We start from the raw sequence: 17,139 nt of genomic DNA, 5'->3' as shown, positions 1-17,139 counted from the left end.
CATCAGCTGTCGCTTTTGATACTCATAGTCATACATGAAAGTCAAGGAAAGAGAAGAGAAATACTTCATTGATTCCAGAGGTGTGTCTGGCTACTCAGAAATAATTATACTACTTGATGAACCATGGTACTGTCTGCTCTTGTCTTCCTGTTTGATTACAGATCAGATACTAACACTTAATGGGTAAGTGATCTGCCAGTAAGCTTCCCTTCATCCTGTGTTTCAGAATACATTATAACAACTCATGTGATGAAATGCAGCTTTCTACCATATGCTGACATATCACAATGCAAGATGTTGAAGTGTCATAACCGACGCTTTGCAATGTGATCTGCCACCCATGAAATAGAATGCTTCAGAAAAACAACATGACAGTTCTCAAATAAACTCTGACTCCAGTACATACCGTAGCCAATAGACTGTGTAAAATGCCTTAAAGTTACCCATAGATTGCTCAGCTCTTCTGCCAATATAAAACTAACAGTCTAATTTTAGCTCCACATTGGAAAGAATGCAGTTAACCTTACAACACTGCAGCACTACACTAGCAAGATTTTATTTTAGCCAATGCAGCAAATGCTGACTTTTAACTTTTATAAGGTTATTTATTAAGACATGCACTTACCTCCCAGTACTCACAATTTCAGTACGGCTCTGAATGGATAGCAAAGGTCCCAGCATTTATTAAGCTTTGCTACAAAGCAAGTCTACTGAAATAGTCATAATGTATTCTATTAGTAAACATAAAGTATATATGCAATATTATGTCAGCCGTTCAGCATAACAGCAGCCAGATTTGCACTGTAGTTCACTACAGTGATCCTGAGTCAGCACTTACAGAACAGGAAGTGGAAATTAAAGTTAAACCAGCTGATAAGCTACAAGGAAACAGTAATGCTGTTCTTTACTCACAGTAATGGTTTAACTGGAGAAATCGAGTCTGGCTATACTTGGCTAGGCTGGGCACCTTCTTGCTGGTAAAGACACCAGCATGTTGTTTTAGATTGCTACTGTAAGTATTTAGTGTAACATTACATTCTTGGGGGGAGGAAGGAAGAAGGAGTTCAGTTGGGTTAAAAATTTGCTTACCTCTCACCCATCTGTTGTGGTCTAGCTCCAGACAGCAGCTGGGACCATGCAGCCACTTGCTCACTCCACCCAGCTGGAATGGCAGAGAGAACCAGAAGAGTAAAAGTGAGAAAAAACTAATAGGTTGAAATAAAGACAGTTTAATGGGAGGAACAAAAGCGGTGCATGCAAGCAAAGCAAGACAAAGAATTCATTCACCGCCTCCCATTGGCAGGCAAATGTTCAGCCGTCTCCAGGAGAGCAAGGCTCCATCACTAAGCAATAAGTTACTTAGGAAGACAAGCACCATAACTCCAATCTCCAAATGTTCCCTGCTTCCTTCTTCTTCCCCCAGCTTTGTACACTGAATATGATGCCATATGGCATGAAATATTCCTTTGGTCAGTTGGGGTCAGCTGTCCTGTCTGTGTGTCCTCTCAACTTTCTTTCCCCGCCCCCTCCTACTCACTGGCAGGGCACTGTGAGGAGTAGAAAAGGCCTTGACTGCTTAGCAACAACCAAAAATATTAGTGCACTACCAACACTATTCTCATCCCAAATCCAAAACATAACACTACACCAGCTGCTAGCAAGAAAATCAACCCCATCCCAGCCAAAACCATGACACCATCTTAGTTGGCATGTAATGTGTTTAGTGTGAAGGCTGCTGACTTTGTTTCCTTGGAACAACAATCTCAAGTCACAGTAGGAGAATCTCAAAATACCACAACATTACTGGAAAAATCAGATGAGATAACTGTCTTCTAAGCAAACCCTAAGGAGGGCTCACACAGTAAATTAACTGGTCACTGGGTAGTATGGGGCTAATTCTTGGTATTTAGTTGGAAAATGTTGAAGTCAAATTTGGTTAAATCTAGGGTACACCAGAAGATGTGGACACATTGCTTAATCCTAAAAGAACAGTCATCCCAGCCTCTTCAAAACCAAAAACATTTGCACCTACTGGTCCAAGCTAATGTTCAGCAGCAAACACTGCCAGCAAACCATCACCAAAATATAATGCCTTTCTGGTCATGGTTCAAGGACACAGGTAATCTACCTTGCCCTTGATAGAAGATGAGAAGTCCTATCAGGATGATATCAATGCTCTCTGTCCCTCTAGGGACACCATCAGCTGATTTTGTCACTCAGAATGGCAGACAGTGGCACTACCAGAAACTGCCACATAAATACCATCCTGTCAGTTTTGACAAAGATTTCAGTGTTGCATGAAACACTAATACAAGAATAATTAATTATGTCAGGATTATCTGAGGTGGCCTCCTGCCTACCCATGGTGTTATGGAGGATACAGACTGATTATTTCTTGTGCTTAAGTACCTTGACATATTCTAACTGAAGAGATCAGTGAGTAACTCTATGTACTCTAAAACCTCCCTGGCCTGTTATTCTGTTATGCCATTATTATAAATGAATCGTTAACCGGTTAAAAGCTATCTTTTTTCATGGATACTTCAGCAAACTCCTTGCAAAAAATAATTATATGTTAAAAAATGCAAATAAAGTGTTATTTCTTGGAAGAACAGACAAACCTTTCACTTGTTAATTAATATTTTCTTGTATTCTTCTAAAATTCCAGTAGAAAAGATCATCCTTGCCCCTCTCACAAATACTGTTTAGACATGAATTTTTCAAATTTTATTTTTTTGTACAGTCATATGAACAGTCTAACGGAGTTAACTTTATGCAATCATTAGTATCTCATAGACGATTTGTGGTATCTTTCAAGAAACTGCTGATGATAATTTTCCTTTCAATTTCTAAATCCTTTCCTCTGTCTTGACTTAAGACATAAAATACATAATAATATCTTCAACTAAATTCACTGTAATCTACAGCTATCTAATTTCTTTCCTCTCTCTATATTAACTTTGTCATGAATGTTTACTATCACTTTTTGTGAACACCACAGTTACTGTGTATGTTCATATAATGTGTATATACATTTTTAAAACAGTTTCTCATTTTTTTCTCTTAACATACTGTTTTCACCCAGAGAATAAATCACCGTGGACTAGTGCCTAGCAAAGAAAATTTTGTAAGAAACATAAAATTTTCTTAATTGACTATTCCCTGAAAGAGATTTTAAGATCATTTCTATACAGATAGATGCAAACAAAGAGGAACTGGCCCCCCTTCAAGCCACAGCAACCAAAGCATTGCAAATCAGGAAGCTGTGTAGCCACGCTGCTGAAGAACCAAGTTAACATTTCCTTCAAGAGCTCTTCTAGCTCTCCCAGAGAGATATACTCATGTTATAGAGGAATCATTTCTCACTGACCTTCCTGGTGTTCCTGTCATTGGTAGCATTTAAGGCAGCTGCACAGCTTGCTTCAGTGATGTGAGGTCATTATCAAGCTTAACATCAGCAGCCTGAGAAAGTGCGCTGAGTTTTATTTGTTTGTGTTTTCTCCATTGAGTGCTCTTCTCTACCTTGTTCTGAACCAAAAGACAAAAGAGCCACAGCTGTGATCCACCTCTCTGAGCAGAAGTGCCCCTTCGACAAAAGAATCCTGCTCTAACTAAATTACAATCTACTCCATCCTTAGCAAAAATAATGTGAATTATCATTAAACACACAGAGCAACTGACTTTCTCAGGGAATACATCTGAACAGCCTGAAGCATTGCCGACATTTTATCCCAGGCAATTCTGGTGGGAAACAGAACTGTGAGAAAGAAATGAGATGACACTGAAAGTCACTTGCCTCCTGTGAGAAACTGATTGTGACTTCTGTCTGGTTTTTACTATGTCTAGTTCTAAAATTTTATTTTAAACCTCACATGCTCTTTTACAGAAATTAACATAGAACATTCTGCTCACAAAAAAGACCAGTGGTGCCATGAGTGGGCAAAACTATAGGAAAATTGTTCAGTAGCTCCTGCAGTCTGTAGAAGACAGCAGAACATGGTATCAGAGACTTTGTCACAGCTTTAAAAAAAAAATAAAATAGGCCTACTCTGACTATATGGCTATCCTAGCAAGATAGCAACATGAGAAGCTCCCAGATGCTTCTGATATTACAGATAAGGTAAAGCCTCAACAGACAGCTAACTTTAGTCACCTAGTTATACCAACAAGCTAATGGTGTGCTTTTACATGAAAGGGGACAGGACCCTAGCAGGTCACTAGCTGACTGGAGATTACTAAGGCAACTGTAAATTGCAAAAAAACTTCATGTGATATGTGTGTCTGCACAGAAAGGAATGTTGAGACCACATGTTTCCTTATTTTGGAGTTGCTGGCCACTGCAGTGTATAAACCTGGTCATATGCTGCTAAGTGGTCATTCACTTGTGCTTGTGTTCTCTATGCCATCCAGCAAAACACCCTTAATCTTGAAATCTTCTGAAAGTTATCAGGTAAGGACACAGATTGTCCTTTGCATTTTCTTCCCACACAGTCATATTCCAGATACTTTCAGTCAGGAATAAGATCCTACATGACAATAGATGATGAGACCATCTTCAGGAAAGGTGACACTAAGTGGAAATTACAAGGGATTCCTCACTTCAGAATGGTTTGGGGGAGTGCTTCTGTCTTTCTTGCCTCTCCCAAGGATAGGTATATGACAAATACAGATGAGAAGGAGCAATATTTGGCATAAAAGATCTGCATAGTGGGGAATCTTTTACATATAGAAATACTGAGTATTGCTTAATTTTGGAATTTGTAGCATCAGGAAACCTTGCATCAGTTTTGTGTAGATAATGATCCTCATCAGACACACTGTGCACGATTCGGAGACATTCACCTCTTTTTCTCATAGCATTGACAACATCACTCAACATATTTGCAGAAAATATTTCCCAATAAAACCATCTTTCCATCACTCCTTGTGCATTAATGACGTTCAATCTGTGAAAAGATAAGGAAAACACTCAACACTTTAATTTTACCAGATTTTTACCTGTAATGTTTTAGTAACAAGAATGTGGCACAATACAAACTGAACTTCTATTAGTTAGCAAATGAACCACTTAAGTTGCTTACAACAATACTGATACTATCAAAACTCATTAACTCAAGTACCATAAATAACAACATGGAGCCAGAAATAAGGATTTTCTAGAAACGCAAATAACACCATTCTTGCATATAGTGATGATCATAACCTAAGTTTATGGTTTACTCTTTCATTATTGGTCTCATACCTTTCTCTTTCTTTGTTCACATACTTCAGCTATCACTGTTAAACTTCAGCGTGGGCCTTCTTCGCATTTTCAAATTCATTCTCCACCCTTCAGTGCTCCTTCATAAATTCTCTCCCCTGTTCCCAGTTAATACCACTATAGTAACATAGGCAAGTTCCATACCATTTCATTATAGTGTAACAAACAACATTTTTATTTCTATGGCAGAAATAGAAAAAAAGGAAAGGTCTCATTATGCAAAATACTGAAGATGCTCAGAATAAGAAATCATCAGTATTATGAAGTATTTACAGTCAAAAGGGTTTATCCTAAATATGGGCTTGAAATCATCAGGAGTTCTCATGATAACAGAGTTAAGTGGTATGTTTAAAGGTCTGTGCTTTTAAGCAGCCAAGACAGACATAAAGCAGGAACAAAACTGGAGGCAGCAAAACTAAGCAAATAAAAGTAAATTATGTGCCTGAATTCAGCAGAGAGGCCAAAGCCAAAGCCAAAGCCAGAAATTAGTCTCAGAGCACAGAAGTGCAAGTTATGACCATTAACAGCAGATCTTTCCATATGACTATAATGAACCTGTTATCCTGATTTTCTATAAAGACCATTAAATGCTTTCCCAAAGAAACTTCTTAATTTAAGTTATGTGAAAGTGGAACAATCTATGGAATGGGTCAGTGTAATTTCATGGCAATTTAAACATCTTTTACAGTAATTATAAAGTTTCTATCTGGTTCTTTTACCTCTGACTGTGGGATACTGAAGGAGTTATCTTTTTTTCCTTTTTTTCCTTTTTTTTTGCTTTCTTCCCCTTTTTTTCCACTTTTTTCCCCTTTTTTTCCTGTTTTCCTTTTCCTTCTTCTCCTTCTCATTCTCCTCCATTTTCCCCTTTTTCTTTTCTTTTCCTCTTTTTTCCCTCTTTCTATTTTTATTTTTTCTTCTTCCTCTTCCCCATCTTTTCCTTCTCTTGAGGTGATAGATATCTCTATTTAACTGATTGCTACAAGAAGTGTATCAGCCAGCATAATAGTCCCAGTTTGGCTGGGATAGAGTTAATTTTCCTCATAGGAGATCATGTGGTGGTGTGTTTTGGTTTTGTGGCCAAAAGAGTGTCAACAACACATCCATGTCTTTAGCTGCTGTTGAACAGTGCTTGCACAACATCATGACATTCTGTTTCACACTCTGTTCCACTAGCAGAGAGGCTGGGGGTTGGCAGGAGGCTGGGGGGGGATGCAGCTAGTACAACTAACCTGAATTCACCAAAGGGATATTTCGTACCATATGATACTGTGTTCAGAAGTAAAACGGATAAAATTAGCAGGGAGGCAGGGGAATGGGGTCCAACTTAGATGATCAGGGACTAGCTGTGCATCGGTCATCTAGTAGAAAGTGATTCCTTTTGTGTCACTTCTCCTTCACCCTTTTTTTTTCTTTTCTTTTTTTTTTTTTCCTTCCCCTTCACTTATTAAATTGTCTTTATCTTGATCCACTAGTTATCCCTCTTTACACCTTCTAATTCTTTCCCCCATCCAGCTATAGGGCAGTGAGTGTGCTACTAGGTGGCGACTTACCTGCCAGCTGGGGTCAAAACACCACAGAGACTTGTATCCCTTCTTCTGAGACAAGAAAGTAAACCTAAAGAAACAAAACATTAATACGACACCAACCACCACATCCTGTAATTCATCTTTGTGGGTTTAAGCTTAGGTTGCTGTATCTCCATGCTGTGATGTAATGTGTTTGGCTGTTTTCTTGGATAATGCTCCTACTGATGACTTCTAGAAATCTTCCAATCTCCCATGTGGTTTTTATGTGTTTGTGATATTCCATAAGTACAGAAAATAGCATTTTGCTTTATTACAAAAGGGAAGACTGAATAATGATTGTCATCCCTCAATACAGCAGATCACCTTGATTTTGCAGTTTAAATTTTCCACGCTAGCCTGTATCATATAATTTCTAATATGCCAATTAAAAAGATTTTCTTCAAAGCGAACTCCTTTTTCAGAAGGAATTTGCAGAATATGAAAATGAATGTGTCTTCAAAATGTTGTTAATTTTCAAATATATTGTAAATCTAAGCACACCATTAAAACTTGGATCCTACTTAAATAATTTCCAAAAATCATGTCAAAGAATTAATCATCTTATAAAGTATATTTATAATGGTATATTTTATTTCTTTATACAAATAATATAAGATGATTATATTGAGGTTGGAAGGGACCTCTGGAGTTCATCTGATCCAAGCCCCATCTGATCCAAGCAGGACCACCTACAGCCGATTGCCCAGGATCATGTCCAGACGACTTTTGAACATCTCCAAGGATGAACTCCACAACCACCAACAACTGGGCAACCTGTGCCACTGCTTTGTCACTTTCACAGTGAAAAAGTGTTTCCTTCTGTTCAGAGGGAACCTCCTGTGTTTCAGTTTGTGCTCAAAAGGTCCTTTCCTGCAAAGCTGCTCTCCAGCCCGGGGGCCCCCAGATGATTAATGAAGATGTTAGACAGGACTGGACCCATTACTGACCCCTGGGGTGCACTGGTAGTGACTGGCCTCAGAAAGTCAGTTATCTGCTAGTTATTAAATTCAACTAAAAATAATAAAACTTTAGCTCTCTGGACTTAAAATATAATATGTAATCTATGTTATTCCTTTCCTTTCAGTCATTTTTATTGTCTCTTGTTCTTCCCATTTGTTTTGTTTTAGTTTTTGTGTTCTGACCTTACCAGTTTTGCCTAGAAATATTGCTAGGGAAGCAGAGTTGCAGACCTGTTCCTTTACCCTAGATTTCTCTGCGTAATAGAAGCATTTAATTTTTCTGAAGAAGTAAGTAAAATTTTCAGGACCATTATTTTAGAAATTTACACCACAATGTTTCACTCACATTCACTATTAGTTTTCCTGTAAAATATCTTTTCCATTTTAATATCAAAGTTACTACTTGGTATTTCAGGAAGCTTTCGTATGAAATATTTCTGCCTTCAAGCAGAATACTAACAAACCCTTGGATTTCCTTGGATAAATGAGATCATTCTTGAGTTTACAGATTTCATAGAAGTAAAAACATACTAGTTCTCATTTTTTCATTCTTGACTTCCATATCTTCCTGTATTTCTGCTCTGTAGAGTAGATACAGATATAATACGTTTAGATCATCACTGGACCTACTATTTTATTATCATAATCTCAGATCATTGTAAAGCAACTTTGAAGCTTCATAATGCTCTTCCTTTTTCATTTTAAAAAGTAATTTTTATTTTAAAAAAATTATTCATTTAATTGCTTTCTACTGTACACATGTGCTCATGGGAATTCACATAGAACTACTCCAACTTCCCTTGAAAACCCTTGCTTTGTCTCTTATTGGTTATTTGTGTTTATTTTTTTTTTTTTAGTTTCTCAAAAGCAAATGAATGAAAACAAATATGAAAGCAGAAAAAATAGAAAATAGAAATAAATTTACAATTACAGCAGCTACTGTTTCAGTTAATTTTGGTTGTGAGCCTCATAATACTCAACACCACAACAAGCTAAAGTAAACTTCTGGTGAAAATCACTTCAAGTGGGCATTTCTTTTTCTTTTCAGTCTTCACCATGATCCAGGATGATTTTTTTTCCTAACTCTCTTGTAGTTTGTTTTCAAATGAATCACCTTCTAAGAACAATGGCCATTGTCTGGAGACAGAGCGTTTTACCCCTTACCAAAAGGCTACTTTTCAGGACAGAAACTTTAAGTTTTTTTGAATGAAGCCTGGGAATTTAATCATTTATTTAATTATTTATTTTTTTAGAACATTGTTAAGCAATTGTTTCTGTTTCATAGAATACTGATATTTAAAAATACACTTTTGAAACACTTCTAAATCCAAATGAGTAGGCTCAAATGCTATTATAAAAGCTATGGATTATTTTGTTTGTTTGTTTCCAGTGACACATAAGAGCCAATTGTTAAGCAGAAATACCTGTCACGAGGTGAACTCAGTGTATAACATGCTGGTTGGATTGAGCCCTTGTGAGATCTTAGAGTAATTTATCTGACATATCTATCTGAAGTGCCCTAGTGGATGAAATTACTACTTTCTCACACAATATGTTTTGTTTTGGCTAAACAGTTTCAGCCTGGCAGACTTTGACTCAAAGGCTCACAGAAATAAACTCCTATCACTCTGGAAGCATGCAGCAAAACTGCAATTACTGTTGATCATTAAGAAAGGATTCAAATAATACCCATTGTTTTTACCAAAGCTGCCAGTCTTTTACTTGAAAGCTTACTGAGGAAATGCTATACTATCCCAAAAAGATCACAGCGTCACTGCTAGAGTGTTAAGTGAGACAGAGGCAAGATTCAGTAAATACTCTTCAGGGCTCCATTTCCATAGTGCAGGTCACATAGATTCAGCAAGGTTGTAGCTAATGATCCTTGGCAATCAGATTGTTTCTCATCTGGCACGTTGAATCATATCTGTTGTAGACAGATGAGTCTCATTTTTAAGGGTGCTTCACACAATCTTTATAATTTCAGCTAATTACTCATCGTTTATTGTATCTTCAACTTATATCACAAGGACAAAGCTACTATGAGTGCAGACAAATATATAAATAATAGGTACTGCATCCACAATTAAGTATGGATGCAGCATGGCATATAAGGAATTCAGATCTGCAACAAAAATTTGAATCCTAGGGTAAATGCCTTCCTGAGAACGCTGCACAGTAGTTAGACAGCTTGCAGACCCTGTTTACTGTGCTAATTCATTGTTTGTTCATTATTGTTTTGTGCCTCCCTCTCTTTCTGCCACATCCACCCATTTTCCTTCATTTCTAATTTAGACTGAAGTTTGCTTTTGGCAAGAGCATTTTACCTCAATAATGGTGATCTGTAAGCTTCCAGGAAGTTTGTATCCTTTCCTCTGGCCAGATTCTACCATTTTGGCTCCTTGAGATTCCCATATGTGTTTTCAGATGATCAAGGCTGTCAGCATATGCCCTCTTCCAATTACAGCTGTGCCAGCTGAAGAAGTTACTGCCCACAGTTGCTTATTACCAGTGCCTCAGACCTGCCAACTATAAGCTTGGTTGGACCACAGCATTGCTTTTTCCCCCTGAAGCCAAAGCATTACCTCACAAGGTAAAAGTAGGTTGTGTGATATATGCAGTTATGTAAGGGTAGCATTTCTGCCATAGAGTGCTCTGTATTCAATAAGTAAGCAAACTGGGCCCTATATAGTTTTATAATTTAAAACATGCCTAAGACCTTAGCTCAAAAATCCACAATTGAAATAAATATAATTAAACATTGATACATAACTGTGTTGTGCGCAACTAAGTGAAATGAGGCTTATAAATAGTGATGGTTGGAGCTCAGATTGGAGCTTCCAAACTGATTTAATCACTATGCCCTTAAAGAGTGAAAGAAAAGAATTCATTGATGGATAAAAGCTGAGAGAATATCTTCATATGTAATATTCAGTTTGTTTCTTTTTTTTTACTGTATGTACATCTCTGATGTTTAAACACACCAGAACAACTGTTATTTAATGTAGTTGAAGCAAACTATTTGCATTTGGGCGTTGAGAAAATTCTGAAATTACATAAAAATTAGACCTCTCAAAGTTTTCAATTACTTTTGTTTTGCTGAGACTACTTAGTGAAAATATATTTGATCGTTTTCAAAACAGAATAGAGGGGACATTCTGCAGCTCCTGACAATAAACATATGTAAGACACAGATGGAGAATCAACAATTTTCAGAACTAAAATTATTTTGTCCCCAAATAATTGTTTTTCTCTTTCATGATTTTTTTCTAACGAAAGAAAAAAAAAAAGATATATGAGGAAAACAAATACCCACATCAAAACTTATGTGTGTTCTTATCTCACTCATTTGGTATTTGAAGTTATTTTCCTCAGTTAAGGTTAACTGAATTGCTCTCGCTCCCCCTCCTCTCATGTCCCTTCTCATTCCCTTCCCTTCTTTTATTCACTTCCTATGCTCTAATCATGTAATGAGGTGCTCTTCTAAATAGCAAGCAGGAAAAGAGACATTAAAATAAATCAAAACCTTGCGGTGACCTCAGGTTTTCACTTGTCAGATAAGCAACATACCTTAGCATCTGATGCTGAACACAAACAAAACTGACTCTGTGGAGCAATAGTTGGTGTTGTCTGATGTGTTGCTGTTTGAGCAACTGAGAACTCAAAACATGAACACACACACAGACACACACACACACACAGTCTTTTATCCTCCAGGTTGTCAGTGGTCTAATAGATTAAACATTTCTAATGAAGTATTCTAAGTATTTCTGATGAAGTATTTGCAGATCTGAATACTATGTGGGCCTTTAGAGATTCACCTATACCTAATACTAGCTTTTTGTACTCTGATCAAAATACTTGAATTCCACACAGGTGTTTATTTCATAAATTGCAAGGAAAAATAAAGTTGTTTCTAGACAAGTGACATGACTAGCATAAAACTACAGAATGACTATTTGAATTGAACTAGTGTGGGAAAAAAGAGAACATAAAGTTACAGGGCTTCTTTTATCCTTTAAGCATAGCATTAATTTTTCTTTCCATTTATAAAAGCAATAATTTCCAAGGCCTCCTTTCAAGTCATGAATATTTTACCCAGAGCTCTCCCTGAGAGGGAGAGAAACAGCTTTTCAACCAGCTGGTGCAGGGTTATATTTGGCATATGGAGCCTGGATTCAGTTATTGACTTAGAAGCCCATAAATACCCCCTTAACAACAGTGCTGTGTGTAATACACATTGTTGGGGAACTCCTTAACACAGATTTTGAAGGTATCCAGCCTGCTTGTCTGCTAAAAACACAATACACAGCAAAGCAGAAGACTTGAATTTAGATCAGGTTGATAAAATCCTGAGGCTGTCAGAAGCTGGGGAGTCTTCAGTAACAAAATAAACTCTGGGAATTTGTTTAATGAAGAAGGAAGCTAAAACCTTTTCACTACTCCTTAGAACCATTTTCAACTCATCTTGCATGGTGTATTACTGAAAGATGCTGAATTAATAATGCTGAGGAATGATATACACTTTATGCCAGTCACATATACAGTACAACCAGCAACAATACAAGCATTCTTGTAACAGCAAGAGGGCTGCCATGGAAGTCTGTTTTCTTTACAGCTTCAAGTTTTAATATGATTTGAGTTCATTTAAACATTTTAATACTATTTTCCTGATGAGGTAATTGAAATGATTCTTCAGGGTTAGTCAATTCACTCTTCTTGGTAAAATTACTTGTAAAAGTACCTTTTTTTAATATATTTGCAAATTCTCTTGTTCATTTGCCTGACTAAAAAAAATATAAGGTCTGTATACGCTGAATAGTTTAATGCATGTGTTGTGCAGGCATGTAACAGCTGGGATCTATCACTGCCAAGTGATAATTAAACAAAGTTGCCAACAGAACTCTGGGAAAAGTTTTGTATGCAAAACAGAACCATATATCTTCTGTTAGGAAGTTTCTTGTGGGTGTGTGAAAAGTGCATTCAGATGACTTTCTGGTTTTGGGTTTGTCTTCTCTTTTTTTTATTTATTTATTCATTCAGTAGCAGTAAAAATAATTTAAATCAATTTAAAATGAGGAGGTTAACTCTGAAAACCACTACAATCAGAAAGGTCAGTCCAGTAGCAGAATTCCTGAAAATTTACCTAATTTAGACAATTAGAGCAAAATATAATTTTTAATAGTATCCATAATTAATCAATTCTGCTTAATTTCCAGGCTGGCAAAAGAGTTGTGTAAATTTTATAACAAGCTTTGCTTAAAGGAATAGTGTAGAGTCATTATGAGAAGTGTACACATATAATTAAGTATTTCAATCTAAATTCTGGCTCTAAGGATGATATACATTGAGTCAGGCAAAACAACCTGGCAGGATCACCATAGCTTTAAAAATGCTTACCTGTATATTTTTACAGTCTAAGCATTTATCTTTCTGTGGCCTTAAATAGGGCTACTAATATTATGAAACTCAAACATATATGATTTATTGGCAGAAATTGGTTAAACGTGCTGTTATCTCCACAATGAGACAGTCAGAAGTTACTTTCATGCAACAAGTACTTACAAGGAGATGTCAAATATCTCATTCTCCTGAAGTGAGAGAAGGAAATGAAACTTTCTGAAGAAACAGCTATGAATAGTTTGGTCATCTGAGTTAGTAATTATGAATGTTATTGACGCTACATGGGACCATAGGGCTGGAATCAATACTCTAATTCACCAGTCTGTATTGCAGGTTGCTGCACTGTAATGCTTTGAACCAGAATAAATTACTTGAGAACTCAGAACTTGTGACACTGAGATCATATTACTTGCTGGTTGCTATATGCAACACATAAAGCTGTTCTAGAGTTATGCTAGCTCTTTTAAGAAAGAGCTTGAAGATTATTGTGATGTCCTATGTTCCTGACTATCATGCAACTTTTAGCCCTTTAAGTCAGCTCACCCTTAGCGTATCTATTCATTCAGTAAGTGCCACATGGACTCTTCCATCAGCGAGACGCATTATACAGGTGCTACATCTGTGAATAAATTGAAAGCTTTCACTGCTCTGATTCTCAAGTTATCGGCCTCTCAGCAAAGTGGTTATCTTTTTACCTCATCTTGTCTTTTTTATTTAATTGTAGCTGACCGTCTGGAACCCAGAGAATATCTAGGGTGGTGATTTTGTGCTGTGGGTCTTGTTTCCTTCTTTTGTCCTTTCTTTTGCTTCTGGTCACTTAGTCCTTCATCCAGTATGAACTATATCCATTCTTAGTGTCTCTTAGTAACTGTCATCAAACATACTTGCCAGTTAGGTCTACAGTAACATGGAGGATAAACTTTTCAGTAGAATTTTTTTATTGCACTAATGCGATATGGAAAAGCTGACAATAAGCAAGTATAATCCCCTTTGAATTTAGAACATTAGAAAGGTTACTAGAAAGCCTTCAGATTTCCAGGTTATTAAAACGGCAGTTTTGAGACTGGCTATGGTAACTGAGAAACTTTATAGACTATGGTGGTTGTATATTGTAACATTGCAGATCTTGGAACACAGCTTGAAAGTTTTTCAGATGGATATGTGTTCTGTAAATGCATCATGGAAGAGTATCACAGTCTGTAAAGTATTGTATTTAAAGCTTCTATCTGCCACTAAGTATAAAACTGTTTCCTGAGGAAATGTAGCTGGTTATTATTGTGGGAATACAGTGGTCACTGAGGTGACATTATGTAGGAACTTTTCAATGCAGATCAATACCGGCAATTCATTTGGGTGGGTATGAAATTTCCAGTGTTAGTCCATTAATGTTGAAAAGAGTAATGGAAGACAGGATGCAGAAACAGAAGAAAAGGAAAGGCAATGATAAAAGAAAACAAGCAAACTGTTATGTATTAAAATGGGAAGGGAGAAGGATCAAGCAAAAAAGCTTACAGTGTATGACTGATTTACTCACATACATGGTAGGCTACCACAGAAAGGTCCTGCTGTTAAAATGGAAGGTGTGTGCTAAGTTCCCTGCTATGACAATAAGCCCATGTGAGATCCTTAAAACAATTATTAGTGTAATTTTGCACTCTTTTCCCTCCTGCATATAGACTGGTGAAATAAATAGAGACCATTATGAGAAAAAAATGCAAAGTGAAAAAAAAAATAATAATCATCTTCCTGCTTGCAGTAAGATATTGACTTACGTATTTTCTATATATAGAAGAAGCCTGTGATCAGCTTTCGTATTGCTGTATGTTATTTTTTGTGGTAAAAGACAAGCCTGAGCCCTCATGCAAGTGTTTGCAATTAATGTGATTAGTACATTTCAGCAGCAGGAAAGGTAAGCATTCCAGCAAATTGAAGTAGGAATTATGACTTAGAGAAATAGCATGCCATTATGGTCCTGAAATCCCTGGGTTATTTCTGTTAGCTACTATCACTTCATTGTAGGTAGATGATTCATATTTTTTGTAATAAATATACTATAACCATATTTTCACAATTCTCATAAAAATTGTGGGTTATGTCTTGCTCACCTTTCTGCTACCCAATATTTGTGAATCTCACTAATGAGGAAATTAGAAGCAGAGAACTTTTGTGCAGGTACAATGAGGATCTCAAAAAGATTAAACCAAGTCAAAGCAAACCAGATATATCATTATGTTTTATCTTAAAATAGTGTTTAAAATTCAAGAGTTAGATTATATGGTTGTTCATACCTAGGAGACGCAGTCTTTATAATGATCATCAGAATAAGCAGTGTAGTGAAGATAATACTGCAATGGAAGACAAGTTCTTTAAACACAGGCCCCCTTCACTGCTTAAGCAAGTTTCTCTTTATCCTGTGATGTGGCAAGGTGTTCATCACTTCTTATGGCTTCTGCTTTTTAGATAAGTTACAGCAATTTTAAATGAAAATAATGAAGTTTCATTTAATATATTAAACCAGACATGGAAGATGAAAAACATTATAAGAAGTTGGAAGACTATTTAAAAAAAAATAATAATGAAATTGTACCGCTTTCTCTTGATGTTACCTTATTCTTCTGACTGTCAAAAGGAAGATTCTTGTTTATTTCAATAGGAGAAAAAAAAATAAAAATCCCATTTCAGGAATTTAGCAAAATCTTGCCCACATGCAGAACTGGCTAGTAATAAATCATGAGGAAGAGAACCAAATTTACATTCCAAGTGAAAATAAAGTCTAGATGTGTTCAGGCTTGTCCTTCAACTGCATTGCTGGATGAGATATCCAGCTCTTTATTTTAAGGCCCATTACGCCTAGTGATAACTGGAAAATATATGTAGAAACATAGTTATCTGGGGAATTAGAGTGACACCTGGTCATTTCAGTCTCCTCAAATATTTTTCAAGGGTTATTTCAGATGATGGAAGAATGACACCTCTTCCACTGCTTCACTGATGTTTCTGATAGGCTGTTCTGCAAATATCTTGAATTAGCAAGCCTAATAATAAGATTTAGACTCTTTCATGAAATCTAATTGGATGCAAATGATTTTTTGTTGCACTGTTTTGTGAACATAGAGACTGAAATTGTGTGAACTGCTACAGCGAGATGTTAGCTTGTCTGTGAAGTACAGAAGTGATGGAGAAACTTTAGAAGACAAAAAACAAAAAATGAAACAGTCTTGCAGAACATAGAGTGTGTCAGGAACAGTACAGTGGACTCTTGCTCTATTTCTCTGCTTTCCAGGACTATGGCTATGAAACATAAAGTAGCGACACCAGTTTCTTTCCATCTTGTTGTAGGAACCTATTACACAACATGCCAGTGACACTTCCGCCTATAATGAGCTGTTAGTAAACATGCTTTGCAGTGCTGCAGTGGTACATAGGACTGACATTCGCTATGTGTCCTCTGTATGGCTTCTGATGAAGGTTATATAGGGACACATGAAAGAGTCTGTGAACTTGCTGATTGTCTATGGGATAATGAAATCTCTCCAACACAAAGGAGCTGTTCAAAATGAGGTCAACACTATGCAAAAGTATCAGTTTAAAAGAAATATTTTATGGCTACACACAACATTTAAAATATTTAAAATATCTTTTTTCTTCTTTGGAGCACTGTAAGCTTTTAAAGAAGAAAAATCTATATTGTCAAGGTAAATAAAAGATGTATGTGAATTATTAGGACTGAATATATAAAATCAGTTCTGGTTTAAAAAAAAAAACAGAAATATTTGCAAAAGTGAAAACTTCTTATACATTTTTCTAGAATTTTTTTTTTCTTTTTTGAAAGAGGTATTCCCCTTTAAATCTTCCAGGTCTTTGGAAGCCTTTTAATATTGTTTACTCAGGTTTGACTAGTTGATGAGTGATGCCTTCATATCAAAATATTAATATTTTTGTTCATATGTAATTA

Source organism: Larus michahellis, chromosome Z, assembly GCF_964199755.1.
Source record: "Larus michahellis chromosome Z, bLarMic1.1, whole genome shotgun sequence".
Lineage (NCBI taxonomy): Eukaryota > Metazoa > Chordata > Aves > Charadriiformes > Laridae > Larus > Larus michahellis.
The sequence above is the reverse complement of the archived record's forward strand: the minus strand, read 5'-3'. Positions refer to the sequence as shown.